Source organism: Eubalaena glacialis, chromosome 13 (genome assembly GCF_028564815.1).
Source record: "Eubalaena glacialis isolate mEubGla1 chromosome 13, mEubGla1.1.hap2.+ XY, whole genome shotgun sequence".
NCBI classification, from domain to species: Eukaryota; Metazoa; Chordata; class Mammalia; order Artiodactyla; family Balaenidae; genus Eubalaena; species Eubalaena glacialis.
In genome coordinates, this window is record NC_083728.1 from 29,900,755 (window position 1) to 29,914,485 (window position 13,731).

The 13,731-nt window shown below is 38.7% G+C and overlaps 1 protein-coding gene across 1 annotated transcript in view; it reads right to left on the minus strand.

Moving 5' to 3' along the window:
• The window catches only part of PDYN (prodynorphin), an 83,980-nt gene that overhangs the window by 23,045 nt on the left and 47,204 nt on the right, over nucleotides 1-13,731 (minus strand). The window contains exon 2 of the mRNA XM_061209315.1: nucleotides 3,386-3,403. The gene's annotated coding sequence lies outside the window, so the exon portion shown is untranslated. The remainder of the gene's footprint in view (nucleotides 1-3,385; nucleotides 3,404-13,731) is intronic.

Below are 13,731 nucleotides of genomic sequence, written 5' to 3' on the forward strand. Positions count from 1 at the left end.
AGAGGGAAGAGATATGGGGACATATGTATATGTATAACTGATTCACTTTGTTATAAAGCAGAAACTAACACACCGTTGTAAAGCAATTATACTCCAATAAAGATGTTAAAAAAAAAAAATTCCCAAGCAGTAACGATAAAATACAAGGAATCGTATTATTGAAGCAAAACCAAAGCTGTGATATTAGAAGTCCTTGTTATTTTAAGAAGAACAAAATGTCATGTTTTTCCTTATTAAAATTTTTTTCTTACATAACCAACTCTGTGATAAACTCAGTCTGGACGTTCTGTGAAAAAAAACAACAAAACAAAACAATGATCTTTGGGTATATAGTAGGTACCCAGAAAATGTTGGCTGAATAAATAGTACATCACTAACTCCCACTAGCCTCCATTAATTAGATCTTTAGACATGGTGAGATCTATAAAGACAGGAGCTCTAATTATCCTTGTGTCCCTGGTGGCATCCAGACTATTGTGGTTTATCCATGGCAGGTGCAGCAGTCACTGTCATTTTGTAAGTGTTTCTTCTATTCTGAGCATCTTGTTTTGTCCTCCTCAAGACACAGACCTGGTCTCTGTGTATTTACCCATCCTTTTCTAATATCCTCTTTGATAAATCTGCTCCATCTGCATTGGCCTCTTTGCTGTTCCTTGGACATGCTATCTTCTTCCCACATCTTTTTGGTCTTCTTGTGCCCTCTGCCTGGAACACTGCCTTTCCCCAATATTTATATGTCTCATTATTTCAATTAGTTCACATTTATGCTCAAATGTCACTCCTTAAAGAGGTCTCTCATAATCATCTTATCTAAGAGAGCATTTCCTATTATTATCTATCCTCTTGCCTGGAATTATACTACATACTCATTTGTATATTTGTTTATTTTATGTCTCCCCCACTGGAATGTAAGTTCTAGGAAGTCAGATACCTTGTCTTTCTTGTACTTGACTGTATCTGGAGTTCCTATAATGGTGCCAGACCATGGTAGGCACTCAATAAATATTTATAGAATGAATGAATGAACAAACATATTATCACATGAAATACTGGTCAAAATGAATTCTTGGAACTCACCCAACTCCAGACTGTGAATCTCAGACCCTACCTCTCTGGCTTCCCCATAGCCAGTTCTGACTCAGATCTGCCCACATTCTTGGGTGATAGACATGGATGAAATCAGCTGGGGGAGGCATCTATGACTGATGCTTTTTCCTAGCCCAGGAATAAGCTGGAAAAGGGGTCCACCAATTTTCAACAACACTTTCAAATAGGACTTTATAGGGTTATGGACTCCCAGTACCTCCCAGCATTGTAGAGATTATCACCCTGTGTGGTTATTAAGAACACCTATCCCTGCAGTGTTTCCAGCTAGCAAGAAATGCAAGTGGGGACAGCTCGAAAAAGAAACATCAGCTTTGAATTCCAAGATTTGGCAAAATGAAGATGTCACTATTAGCTAGTGAAAAGTTGGCTCATTCTTCCCCTCTCTACTCACTTCCCCTGGGCTCCATTTTCTGCCTCAGCACCTGCGCTGTCTCATACTGAGAAGCAGGAATTTGCTTTTCAGCACCACGGACAGCAATCTGCTGGCAGCCGGGAGGCTGAGTGAGCCAGAATTTGGGGCACACATGGAGCCAAACAAATATTGACTGAGCACATCCTGGGGCCAGGCACACTGGAGAATACAAAGATTTATGTGGTCTTGACCTTCAAATAACTTAATCTCTTCAAGTCATCAACATTCCTAGACTGATACAGCTGGGGCAAGGCCCCAAGCCTTCTGATACTTGAAAAGTGGGAAGAATCAAAGGGAAAATGTTTTGTTTTCCAACAACTGAATTTCTGCTGTGCGTTCACATATGTCATCTAATTTTCTCACTAGACTACCACCCTCAAAGAGAACAGTTACTGCAATGTCCTACGCATTGTTACATTCCAAGTGCCCAGCAAGGTATATGGCAGATACTCAGTAGTTTTTGAATGGATGTGTGAAGGAATTCTTATAAAATCCTATTTTACTCTTTGTCTTTTTACCCTTATTTTACAGATGAGAAATCTGAGGCTCGGAAAACTACCTTCTCGTGACAGCTATTAAGTGGCAGAGCTTGGATTCGAAACCAGGGCTTCCGGATTTCATGCTATACTGCCAATCAGAAGCACTTACTATGTGCTGGGCATTCTTGGGTCCTACAAAAAAGTTCTAGCCACAGAGAGACTAGTTCTTACTTTAATATAGACTTTGAGTAAATCCCAGCCTTGAGTAAATCCCGTTTTTCTTTCTGGCATTAGTTTCCCCATATGTAAAATGAGGAAAGGAGGTTGGTGTGGACTAAGGGCTCCCCTCTCCCTGCACCCCCCACCCCCAAACTGGATCAGGCATCTGCAGCAGTTGGGAAAGGATACCAGCAGGGGGCGTTATGAAATGAATTTGAAACGTCCTCCCCGTGCCTCAGCAGGGCGTCAAATGAGAAGTACTGTATTAATATCCCAACAGACTTCTGGCTCCTTTTTAATCTTCCTGCTATAACCAGAACTTGTGCGCAAGCCGTGCAGGTTCTATTCTTTTTAGAGTGCAACAAATGAACTTCAACCCCTCTTGAGAAGTCAGTAAAGAGGCAGCCCCAGGACACAGAGACAGTGGAATGAGGCTGCGGTGACTTATCACCCAGGAACCCACTAGCTGAGTAACTTTGGACAAAGCCCCAAGCAAAGATAACTGTTTAAATGGCTGCGGCAGCGGAAAAATCAGTTTGGTTGATTGATGTCCTGGGTTTCTAGTTAGTGGGTGGCTTCCAGCCACGGCTCTGCCTCAGCTCCCAGAATTACTCCAATAAGTGACTTGCTCATCCCTAACGCTTCCCGGGAGGCAGGGGAGGGGGATGAATCAGCTCTCTCCAAGCCTGATTGGGATTTAATGGGGGCCAGTGGGTATTTGTGCACTGGGTGGTGTGGGGAGAGGAGGAGATCTGTCAGGCTTGGCAGAAGTATCTGGCTCCTGCCTGGGGGTGTGGAGGAGAAAATAAAATAAGGAAAGAACTGATTGCAGAGTGAATATTTTTCAATTATTTGAAAAGAATGTGAATCAGATGTTTCATAAAGGCTGTTTTTCTAACCACATCTTAGTCACTGAACTCTAGATTTGTCAAGGATGGTCTCCAGATTGAAGAACAGTAATGGGAGGCTTGGGAGGTTTTGTCAAGGGGTCTAACTCAGTAGGAGGTATCTAGGATAATTGGAAGACAACAAGCTATGCAATTAGCCAGACCTGGGTTCAGATACTGGCTCTGCCATTGGCTGCCTATGGGACGTGGATCAAGTTGTTTAATCTTTCTGAAACTCAGTTACCTCATCTGTAAAATGGGATAATAATAACAATACTTACTCTTCCAGCTATCTGCTCCTGTATAAAGAAAAAAACATGTTAACACTTTGTGGCAGAATAAAACAACCATTTTATTATACTCACAGATTCTTAGGTCTGGAATTCAGACACGACATAACACATGTGACCTGTTCCTGCTGCCTGAAATCTGGGGCCTCAAATGGGAAAACCTAAATGGCTGGAGGTTGGAATAACCTGGAAGTTATTATTCACTCACATAGTTCTGGGCTGAGGTGACTCAAAGGCTGGGCTCATCTGGAACGGTGACTGGATTATTCAATGGGGTAGAGGCCTCCTAAAAACTCAAAATCTGGCTTAATCTTTGAGTTCCCCAAATAAAACCAGCTTTTCCAGGAATCAACTCAGGATGCATACATTCTCCTGTCATGTGTCTGCTCTGTGGTATAAAGAGAACAGATTTAAGGGTTCTCATTAGACCTGTGAAGTAATGAGTTCTTTCTCAATAGTTATATTTAAGCACAGGCTTCAGAGAGATGTTGTGCAAGAGATTTAAGCATTGGATAATGTGATCTTTAAGGACCCTTAAAGCCCTGATCGCTACTTGTAATCTTGTATCTGTTAAAAAAAAATCTAAGTATCTTATTGCCTCAATTTCCTCATCTTCAGAAGAGGGTATAAAGTAATGATTTCAGAGGATCCTTCCTGCTTGGTAACTGCAACTGTTTTGTCAACAGCCTCCTTGTTGATAGATCCAAAGGGCCCTTTTCAGTCCTTATCTTGACTGATACCCCGTAAGTATTTTACACTACTAATTACTCTCTATTTCTTCACTCACTCTCTTTCTGGACCTTCCAAGACAAAGGACTCTCCTCTGTCTCTCTGAGCACTCCTCTCACGCTCCTTCATGGGCCCCTTTTCCTTAAATGGGCTCCCTCTTTTCTTCTCTCTCTTGACACACTCTCATTCACCACCATAGCTTCTATACCCACTAGACGCTTATGCATCAGTCAGAACTCTATTTGAAAGATGTAGAAAGCCTGATCAAACATAATCTAGGAACTATGGAAAGTATTGGTTCACACGATTGAAAAGTCCAGAGACTGAGAACAGATTGCCCAGGGGCTTAATTTCTCCTGGACCCACTCATTCCCAACATCCCTCATTTCTGCTTCCTCCGTTGCTGACATATTTTCAGGTAGCTTTCTTCAGGGAAAGAAGAAGGCAGCAACATCTTCAGATCTTACTTCCTATTAGATTAACTCCAATTAGAAAGAAAGTGTGTCTCCCCAAGATGATGGGACAGGAGTATTGGATGGACCTCATTCTCATTGGCTAAATTCAGTTACAAATTTAACCCTGAACCAATCCCTGTGGCCAGGAGGAATGGAACGATAATTAGTTGAGTTTACCCAAGGCCCACTTGTAGAGTTGAAAGTGGGTTAATGCCTCTCATGAGGTCCAGAGTTGGGGATGGGTTGCCAGAAGTAAACAAATGTTGAGTGGCAAAAACAACAGATGCCAAGTACAACTGAAGACTTCCAAATCTATCCTTAAGCCCAAGACCTTTCTCTTAACTTTAGACCCATGTGATAAATTGCCTTCTGACATCTCCACTTGAATGTTTCACAAGTATCCCAAACGCTACATGTTCCAAACAATACTCACTTCCCCTAGATCTTCTCCTCCATTTAAATTCACCCTGGTAGTGAATGACATCACCTTATACCAAGTTACCTAATCCAGAAACTTCAGTGTCATACTTAACTCCTTCCTTTCCCCACCCCCACATTGAATCAATCACCACATCGTCTTGATTCTAGCAAACTGTTAAAAGTTTGTATGTATATTGTAATCCCTAGAACAACCACTAAAAACCCTATACAAAGAGACATAGTAAAATAAAAATGGAAAAATTTAAATGGAACACTAAAAAGTATTCAAAAGATCACACACCTGGTTTCAGGACTTAATGAAGCTCAGTTTCTTGATGTCTCATCACAGAAAGAATTCAGTGAGAGACAAAGTGATGGGTAAGAAGTGGATTTATATAGAGAAAAACACACTCCACAGACAGAGTGTGGGCCATCTCAGAAGGTGAGAAAAGCACCAGCATATGGGGTTGTCAGTTTTTATAGGGGTGTGTAATTTCATACGCTAATGAGTGGGAGGAGTATTCCAGCTATTTCAGGAAGGGGTGGGGATTTCCAGGAATTGGGCCACCACCCACTTTTTGATCCTTATGGTTGGCCTTGGAACTGTTATGGTGCCTGTGGGTGTGGCATTTAGCTTGCTGATGTGTTAAAGTGAGGGGGGGTGTATACTGAGGCTCAAGGTCTGGTGGAAGTCGAATTGTCCGCCATCTTGGACCCATTTGGTTCTAATCAGTTTATGTCATGTCCTCGGGCTATGTCATTCTTTCAAAGGTTGTGCCCTGCCCCCTTCCCTGCTGTTTCACAGTGGTTAGGACTCTGTGCTCTCACCACCCAGGTTCAATCACAAGCCGTGTGGCACGACCAAAAGAAAACAAACAAAAATAACTGCTAAATAATCCATTGGTCAAAGAGGAAGTCTCAAGGGAAATTAGAAAATTTTGAAATGAAGGAAAATGAAAATACATCTCAAAATTTATGGGATATAACTAAAACAGTGTTTAGGGGGAAACTGTATATTATTAAATACATATATGTGGAAAAAAAAGGTGTCAAGCCAACAATCTAAGATTCTACCTTAAGAAACTAGAGAAAAAAAGAGGAGCAAAATAAACCCAAAGCAATCAGAGGGAAGGAAATAATAAAGATAGAAATAAAAATAAAGATGGATATAATAATATAATAATTAAGGCCAGAAATCAATGAAATTGAAAACAAGAAAAATAGAGAAAATTGATCAAACCAAAAGATGCTTCTGTAAAAATAGCAATAAAATTGATAAATCTCTAGCCAGACTAACAAAGAATAAAAGGGAGGAGACAATTAACAATATCCAGAGTGAAGCGGAGAATAGCACTACCAACCCCACAGGCGTAAATGGATAATAAGAAAATACTATGAACAACTCTATACACTTAAATTCAACAACTTAGTTGAAATGGACCAATTTCTTGAAAGCCACAAACTACCAAAACTCACCCAAGAAGAAATAGATGAACTTAATACTCTTATGTCTAAGAAATCAAATAAGTAGTTAAAAACATTCTGAACAATATGACTCCAGGCTCATATGGTTTCAAAAACTATTAGCAAATCACATATATACATCTATATATAATATATGTGTACACACACACAGGCACACAACCACTTAGTAGATCTTCACCAAGTGAGGTTTATCTTGGGAGTACAATGTTCATTCAACATTTGAAAATCAATGTAATCCACAATATTAACATAGTAAAGAAGAAAACCACCCGATCATATTAACTAATGCAGAAAAAGTGCTTAAGCCACACCCAAAATCCACTTGTGACTTTTTTAAGGCTCTCAGCAAACTAAGATTAGAAGGGAGCTTCCTTAACTTGATAAAGGGTACCTACAAAAAACTACAGCAAATGTCATAATGGTGAAAGATTAAATGCTTTCCCTGAGACTGGGAACAAGGCAAGAAGGTCCATTGTCACTATTCCTATTCAACATTGTACTGTAAGTCCTAGCCTTTGAAAAAAAAGCAAGTAAAAGAAATAAAAGGCATATAAATTGGAAAGGAAGGAATAAAACTATCACTATTCACAGACAATAGGATTATCTATATAGAAAATTCCAAAGAATATACAAAAAGAAAAAGCTTCTAGAACTAATGGGTGAGTTTGGCAAGGTCACAAAATATAAGGTCAATATGTAGATTATTATTAATCATATTTCTATATACTACCAATAAACGACTAGAAACTGAAGTTTTAAAAATAGTACTATTTACAATAAATCCTTAAAAAGTAAAATATTTAGGCATAAACCTAACAAAACATGTATGGGATCTGTATGCTGAAAATTCCAAAACACTGAAGACCTAAATAAATGGAAAGATATACCATGTTCACTGATTAAAAGACAACATAGTTATCAATTATCCCCAAACTAACTGCAGCAGGAATTTTTCTGTAGATAAAGACAAGATGATTCTAAAATTTATATGAGTATGCAAAAGAACTAGAATAGTAAAAACAATTTTGATGAAGAAGACAATGTTGGAGGGCTCACGTCACCCAATTTTAACATTTATTATAAAGCTACAGTAATAAAGATATAGTGGTATTAACAAAAGCACAGACACATAGATCAATAGAACAGAATAGAGAGTATAGAAGAGGGAGCCACATAAATATGGTCAATTGCTTTTCAACAACATTACAAAAGCAATTCAGTGGAGAACAGATAGTCTTTTCAACAAATAGTGTTGGAACAATTGGACATTCACATGCAAAAATAAATAAATATGCAACTAGAGAAAGCCTGCATACAGCAATGAAGACCCAACGCAGCCAAAAATAAATAATAATAAATAAATAAATAAATAAAAATAAATAAACCTCAACTTGTACCTCACATCTTATACAAAAATTAACTCAAAATGATCACAGAAGAATGTAAAACATAAAAACATTTAAAAGAAAACATAAGAGGGGTTTCCCTGGTGGCACAGTGGTTAAGAGTCAGCTTGCCAATGCAGGGGACACGGGTTTGAGCCCTGGTCCAGGAACATCCCACATACCGCGGAACAACTAGGCCCATGCACCACAACTACGGAGCCTGCGCTCTAGAGCCTACGAGCCACAACCTCTGAGCCCACATGCCACAACTACTGAAGCCTGCACGCTTAGAGCGCATACTCTGCAACAAGAGAAGCCACTGTGATGAGAAGCCCGTGCACCGCAATGAAGAGTAGCCCTCGCTCGCCGCAACTGGAGAAAGCCCGTGCGCAGCAAAAAAGACCCAACACAGCCAAAAATAAATAAATAAAATAAATAAATTTATTAAAAATAAAAAGAAAAGAAAACATAAGAGAAATGTTCATGATCTTCAGTTAAGCAAAGAGTTCATTTATATGACACCAAAAGCATGATCCATTAAAAATTACTGATAAGGATAGAAAGCCCAGAGATAAACCCATGCACATATAGTCACCTTATTTTTGATAAAGGAGGCAAGAATATACAATGGAGAAAAGACAGCCTCTTCAATAAATGGTGCTGGGAAAACTGGACAGCTACCTGTAAAAGAATAAAATTAGAACACTCCCTAACACAAACACCATACACAAAAATAAACTCAAAATGGATTCAAGACCTAAATGTAAGGCCAGACACTATAAAACTCCTAGAGGAAAACATAGGCAGAACACTCTATGACATAAATCACAGCAAGATCCTTTTTGACCCACCTCCTAGGGAAATGGAAATAAAAACAAAAATAAACAAATGGGACCTAATGAAACTTAAAAGCTTTTGCACAGCAAAGGAAAACATAAACAAGGCGAAAAGACAACTCTCAGAATGGGAGAAAATATTTGCAAATGAAGCAACTGACAAAGGATTAATCTCCAAAATTTACAAGCAGCTCATGCAGCTCAATATCAAAAAAACAAACAACCCAATCCAAAAATGGGCAGAAGACCCTAACAGACATTTCTCCAAAGAAGATATACAGATTATCAACAAACACATGAAAGAATGCTCAACATCACTAATCATTAGAGAAATGCAAATCAAAACTACAGTGAGGTATCACCTCACACCAGTCAGGATGGCCATCATCAAAAAATCTACCAACAATAAATACTGGAGAGGGTGCAGAGAAAAGGGAACCCTCTTGCACTGTTGGTGGGAATGTAAATTGATACAGCCACTATGGAGAACAGTATGGAGGTTCTTTAAAAATCTAAAAATAGAACTACCATATGACCCAGCAATCCCACTACTGGGCATATACCCTGAGAAAACCATAATTCAAAAAGAGTCATGTACCACAATGTTCATTGCAGCTCTATTTACAATAGCCAGGACATGGAAGCAACCTAAGTGTCCACTGACAGATGAATGGATAAAGAAGATGTGGCACATATACACAATGGAATATTACTCAGCCATAAAAAGAAACGAAATTGAGTTATTTGTAGTGAGGTGGATGGACCTAGAGTCTGTCATACAGGGTGAAGTATGTCAGAAAGAGAAAAACAAATACCATATGCTAACGCATATATATGGAATCTAAAAAAAAAAAAAAAGGTTCTGAAAAACCTAGGGGCAGGACAGGAATAAAGACATAGATGTAGAGAATGGACTTGAGGACACGGGGAGTGAGAAGGGTAAGCTGGGACAAAGTGAGAGAGTGGCATGGACATATATACACTACCAAATGTAAAATAGCTAGTGGGAAGCAGCCGCATAGCTCAGGGAGACCAGGTCGGTGCTTTGTGACCACCCAGAGGGGTGGGATAGGGAGGTTGGGAGGGAGATGCAAGAGGGAGTGGATATGGGGACATATGTATATGTATAGCTGATTCAGTTTGTTAAAAAGCAGAAACTAGCACACCATTGTAAAACAATTATACTCCAATAAAGATGTTAAAAAAAAATTACTGATAAATTGGACTTCATGAAAATTTTAAATGTTTGCTCTGGCAAGAGAATGAAAAAACAAACTACATATGGGGAGAAAATATTGCAAAACATATATTTTGTAAAGGACTTGTATTCAAAATGTACAAAGAACTCTCAAAATTCAACAATAAGAAGACAAAAACATAGGCCAGATATTTTAACAGCTACTTTACCAGAAAAGATCTATGAATAGTAAATAAGCATATGAAAAGATGCCCAACATCAATAGCCCCTATGGAAATTCAAATTAAAACTGTATTGAGATACCATTATACACCTATTAGAATAGCTACAATGAAGGAAGGAAAAACCCAACAATACTAACTACTGACGAAGATTCAGAGCAACTGGAACTCTCATACATTATTGGTGGGAAGGAAATGGTACAGCCACTCTGTCCCTCAGTGACTGATAAGCAAACTGTGGATCATACTACCACTAAGCAATAAAAAAGACGGAACTATTGATACACATAACAATACGGATGTATTTCAGAAACGTTATGCTGAATGAAAAAAGTCAGCATCAGAAGGTTACATACTGTATCATCTCATTTATGTGACATCTATGTGGCAAAATTACAGGGACAAAGAAGAGATCCGTGGTTGTCAGGGGTTTCTGGTTTTGAGGGAAGGTTTGTCTATAAAGGTGCAGCATGAGGAAACTTGGGAGGGATGATGGAACTGTTCTGTATTCTGAATCTGGTTGTGGTTATATAAAAATTACATGTATTAAATGTCATAAAACAGTATATCAAAAAAGTCATTGCCATTCTACCTAAATTTGTTAAAACCTCAATAACAGAAAACTGTAGAGCAATGCCTACAAAATTCCAAACCAAAACCCCATAATTTTATACCCAGCCGTGTTCATTTGTATGAATGAAATGGCAACACACGGACATTATCAATGTGAGTCCAGGAAACACAGGAGCAATAAGACATTCTTGAAAATAGTACTTATTTATGAAATCCAGCCAACAAAGAGATAAATCAAAATAAAAAATTCAGGAAACAAAAGAACAAGTGGTGAGCACAGAATTATTTAAACATGTAATTAAGATTAAACAGCTCCAGTAATAATTATGATTGATTGCCAAAAAAGACATCAACGTTCTAAATCTTGACAATATAAAAATAACAAAAATTTGCAAGTTTGGGAAGAGAAAATAAAAAGAATTATAAGGGTGCTAATGCCATCATGTTTCATAACAGGGAGTAATTCCATACTCTCTAGAATAAAAACATAATTAAAAACTAATCTCTTGTATTTTATAATTTTTTTCTTAACCTTAAAGTGATTTTTTAAAGCTTTTTATTTTGAAACAATTTTAGAATTACAGAAACGTTGAAAACAATAATACAGAGAATGTGGTATGCCCTTCATTAGTTTACATGACCACAGTACAATGATCAAAACCATTAAATCAGCACTGATATAACACTACTAATGGAACTACAGACTTTATTAAAATATCACCAATTTTCCCACTGATGTCCTTTTTCTGGTTCAGAATCCAATCCAGGATCCCACATTGCATTAATTGTTACATCTGGACTTCCCTGGTGGCGCAGTGGTTAAGAATCTGCCTGCCAATGCAGGGGGACACAGGTTCAAGCCCTGGTCCGGGAAGATCCCACATGCCGCAGAGCAACTAAACCCGTGCACCACAACTACTGAGCCTGCGCTCTAGAGCCCACGAGCCACAACTGCTGAGCCTGTGTGCCACAACTACTGAAGCCCGTGTGCGTACAGCCCACACTCCTCAACGGGAAGCCACCGCAATGAGAAGCCCGCACACCACAACAAAGAGTAGCCCCCGATTGCCACACTAGAGAAAGCCTGCACGCAGCAATGAAGACCGAATGCAGCCTAAATAAATAAATAAATATAATTGTTATATCTCCCTAATAATTCCCTTAGAGTGATCATTAAGAAATAATATCCGGGCTTCCCTGGTGGCGCAGTGGTTGAGAATCTGCCTGCCAATGCAGGGGACACGGGTTCGAGCCCTGGTCTGGGAAGATCCCACATGCCGTGGAGCAACCGGGCCCGTGAGCCACAATTACTGAGCCTGCGCTTCTGGAGCCTGTGCTCCGCAACAAGAGAGGCCGCGATAATGAGAGGCCCGCGCACTGCGATGAAGAGTGGCCCCCACCTGCCGCAACTAGAGAAAGCCCTCGCACAGAAACGAAGACCCAACACAGCCATAAATAAATAAATAAATAAATAAAACCCAAAAGTTTTAAAAAAAAAACCAATTTAAAAAAAAAAAAAAAAAGATCTTCGCCTAACCTTTAAAAAAAAAAAAAAAAAAAAAAAAAAAGAAATAATATCCCTTGGGTGAAGAAAAATTACTCTAAAATCAGCAGTTACTTCAATTTCACTTCAGTTTCTTTTTTTTCTTTAAATTCAGGTAAAGTTAAATTATACTTTTGTTTGAAACACTATTGCAATAACACCAGTGTCACATGAGTTGAATGATTAATATCTCAATATTTATCAGGAAAAAAAAAAAAGCTGATCAAGATGCTGAGATGCTCTCTGAAAATCTTTATTAGCCAGAAAATAGCACAATGCCCAGGGACTATTGTAGGTGATGGGAAAACTTTGAAAAGTTTTCAGCACAGGAGTGATCAGATTTGTATATTTCACAACATACCTGTGGCTGCCATGCAGAGGATGAATTAGAGAGCTAAACCTGGAGGAGGCGAGTTGGGAGGCTGTTATAATAAAACAGGTAGACAATTAGGAATCCATTTGACTCTAAGTAACAGAAAATCCAAATAATGGTGGCTTACACAAAAGAAGGGTTTATTCTTCTCACAAGAAAATCAAAGGTCAGCAGTTACTGCTGTTAAATATTTCACCAAGGATCCAGGCGGTTTTTGTTTATTTGTCTTTTTGTTCTATTACATTGGCTTTTATCTTCATGGTTGTCACTTCATGGTCCAAGATGGCTCCCACAGCTCCAAACATCACACCCATGTTCAAAAAAAGAAAAACTCAGGACAGATATAAGGCTCTACTTCTATTTCTTTTACCTCCAGGAGACTTTTGCTTTCATCTCCTTGGTCAGAACTGTGTCTTCTAAGTGCAAAAGAGGCTCAGAAAGTGAGTAATCTGAGATTATACACATTATAGATGCAAACAAAATCATGATGTTTTTAGAATGGAAGAAGGAAGAAACGTATATGTTGGATAAGCAATTAACAATGTCTGTCAGACAGGTATGAGTTTAAGAGCCCCAAACTATGTCAGTGAATGGGGCCTGGAGGTGAGCAGATACATCTGAGCTATATAGAAGAGAGGAAGGGCAGAACTTGGTGACTGACTGGCTCTCAGTTATGAGAAAGAGAGAGGAATGAAGGACGCCTCTCAGGTTTCTGAGTTGGTAGAAAAGGAGAATGGGGATGCTTGGACTGAAGGGGAAAATTCTATCCGCTATTTACTTGGGGCTCCCGATATACTGAACAACATTAAGAAAGTGTTCCTTGATTAATTTTAAATAAAAATCAAACATCCACCATCTAATAAGCACATACAATAGACTAGGCATGGTACCAAATGTTTTATATGCATTATCTCATTTAATCTTTATAACAACTCAGTGAGTTTGTTCTGTTTTGGTCATTGGAGTACCACCAGTGTCCAGAAAATCACCTGACACATAATAGGTGCTCTAAAAATATTGAACAAAGGAAGAAAGAGGAGAAAAATCTGAGGTTCAGAGAAGTTAAATGGCTTGCCTAACCTGAGGTCATACATCTGTAGAATGGAAAATCAAGAGTTC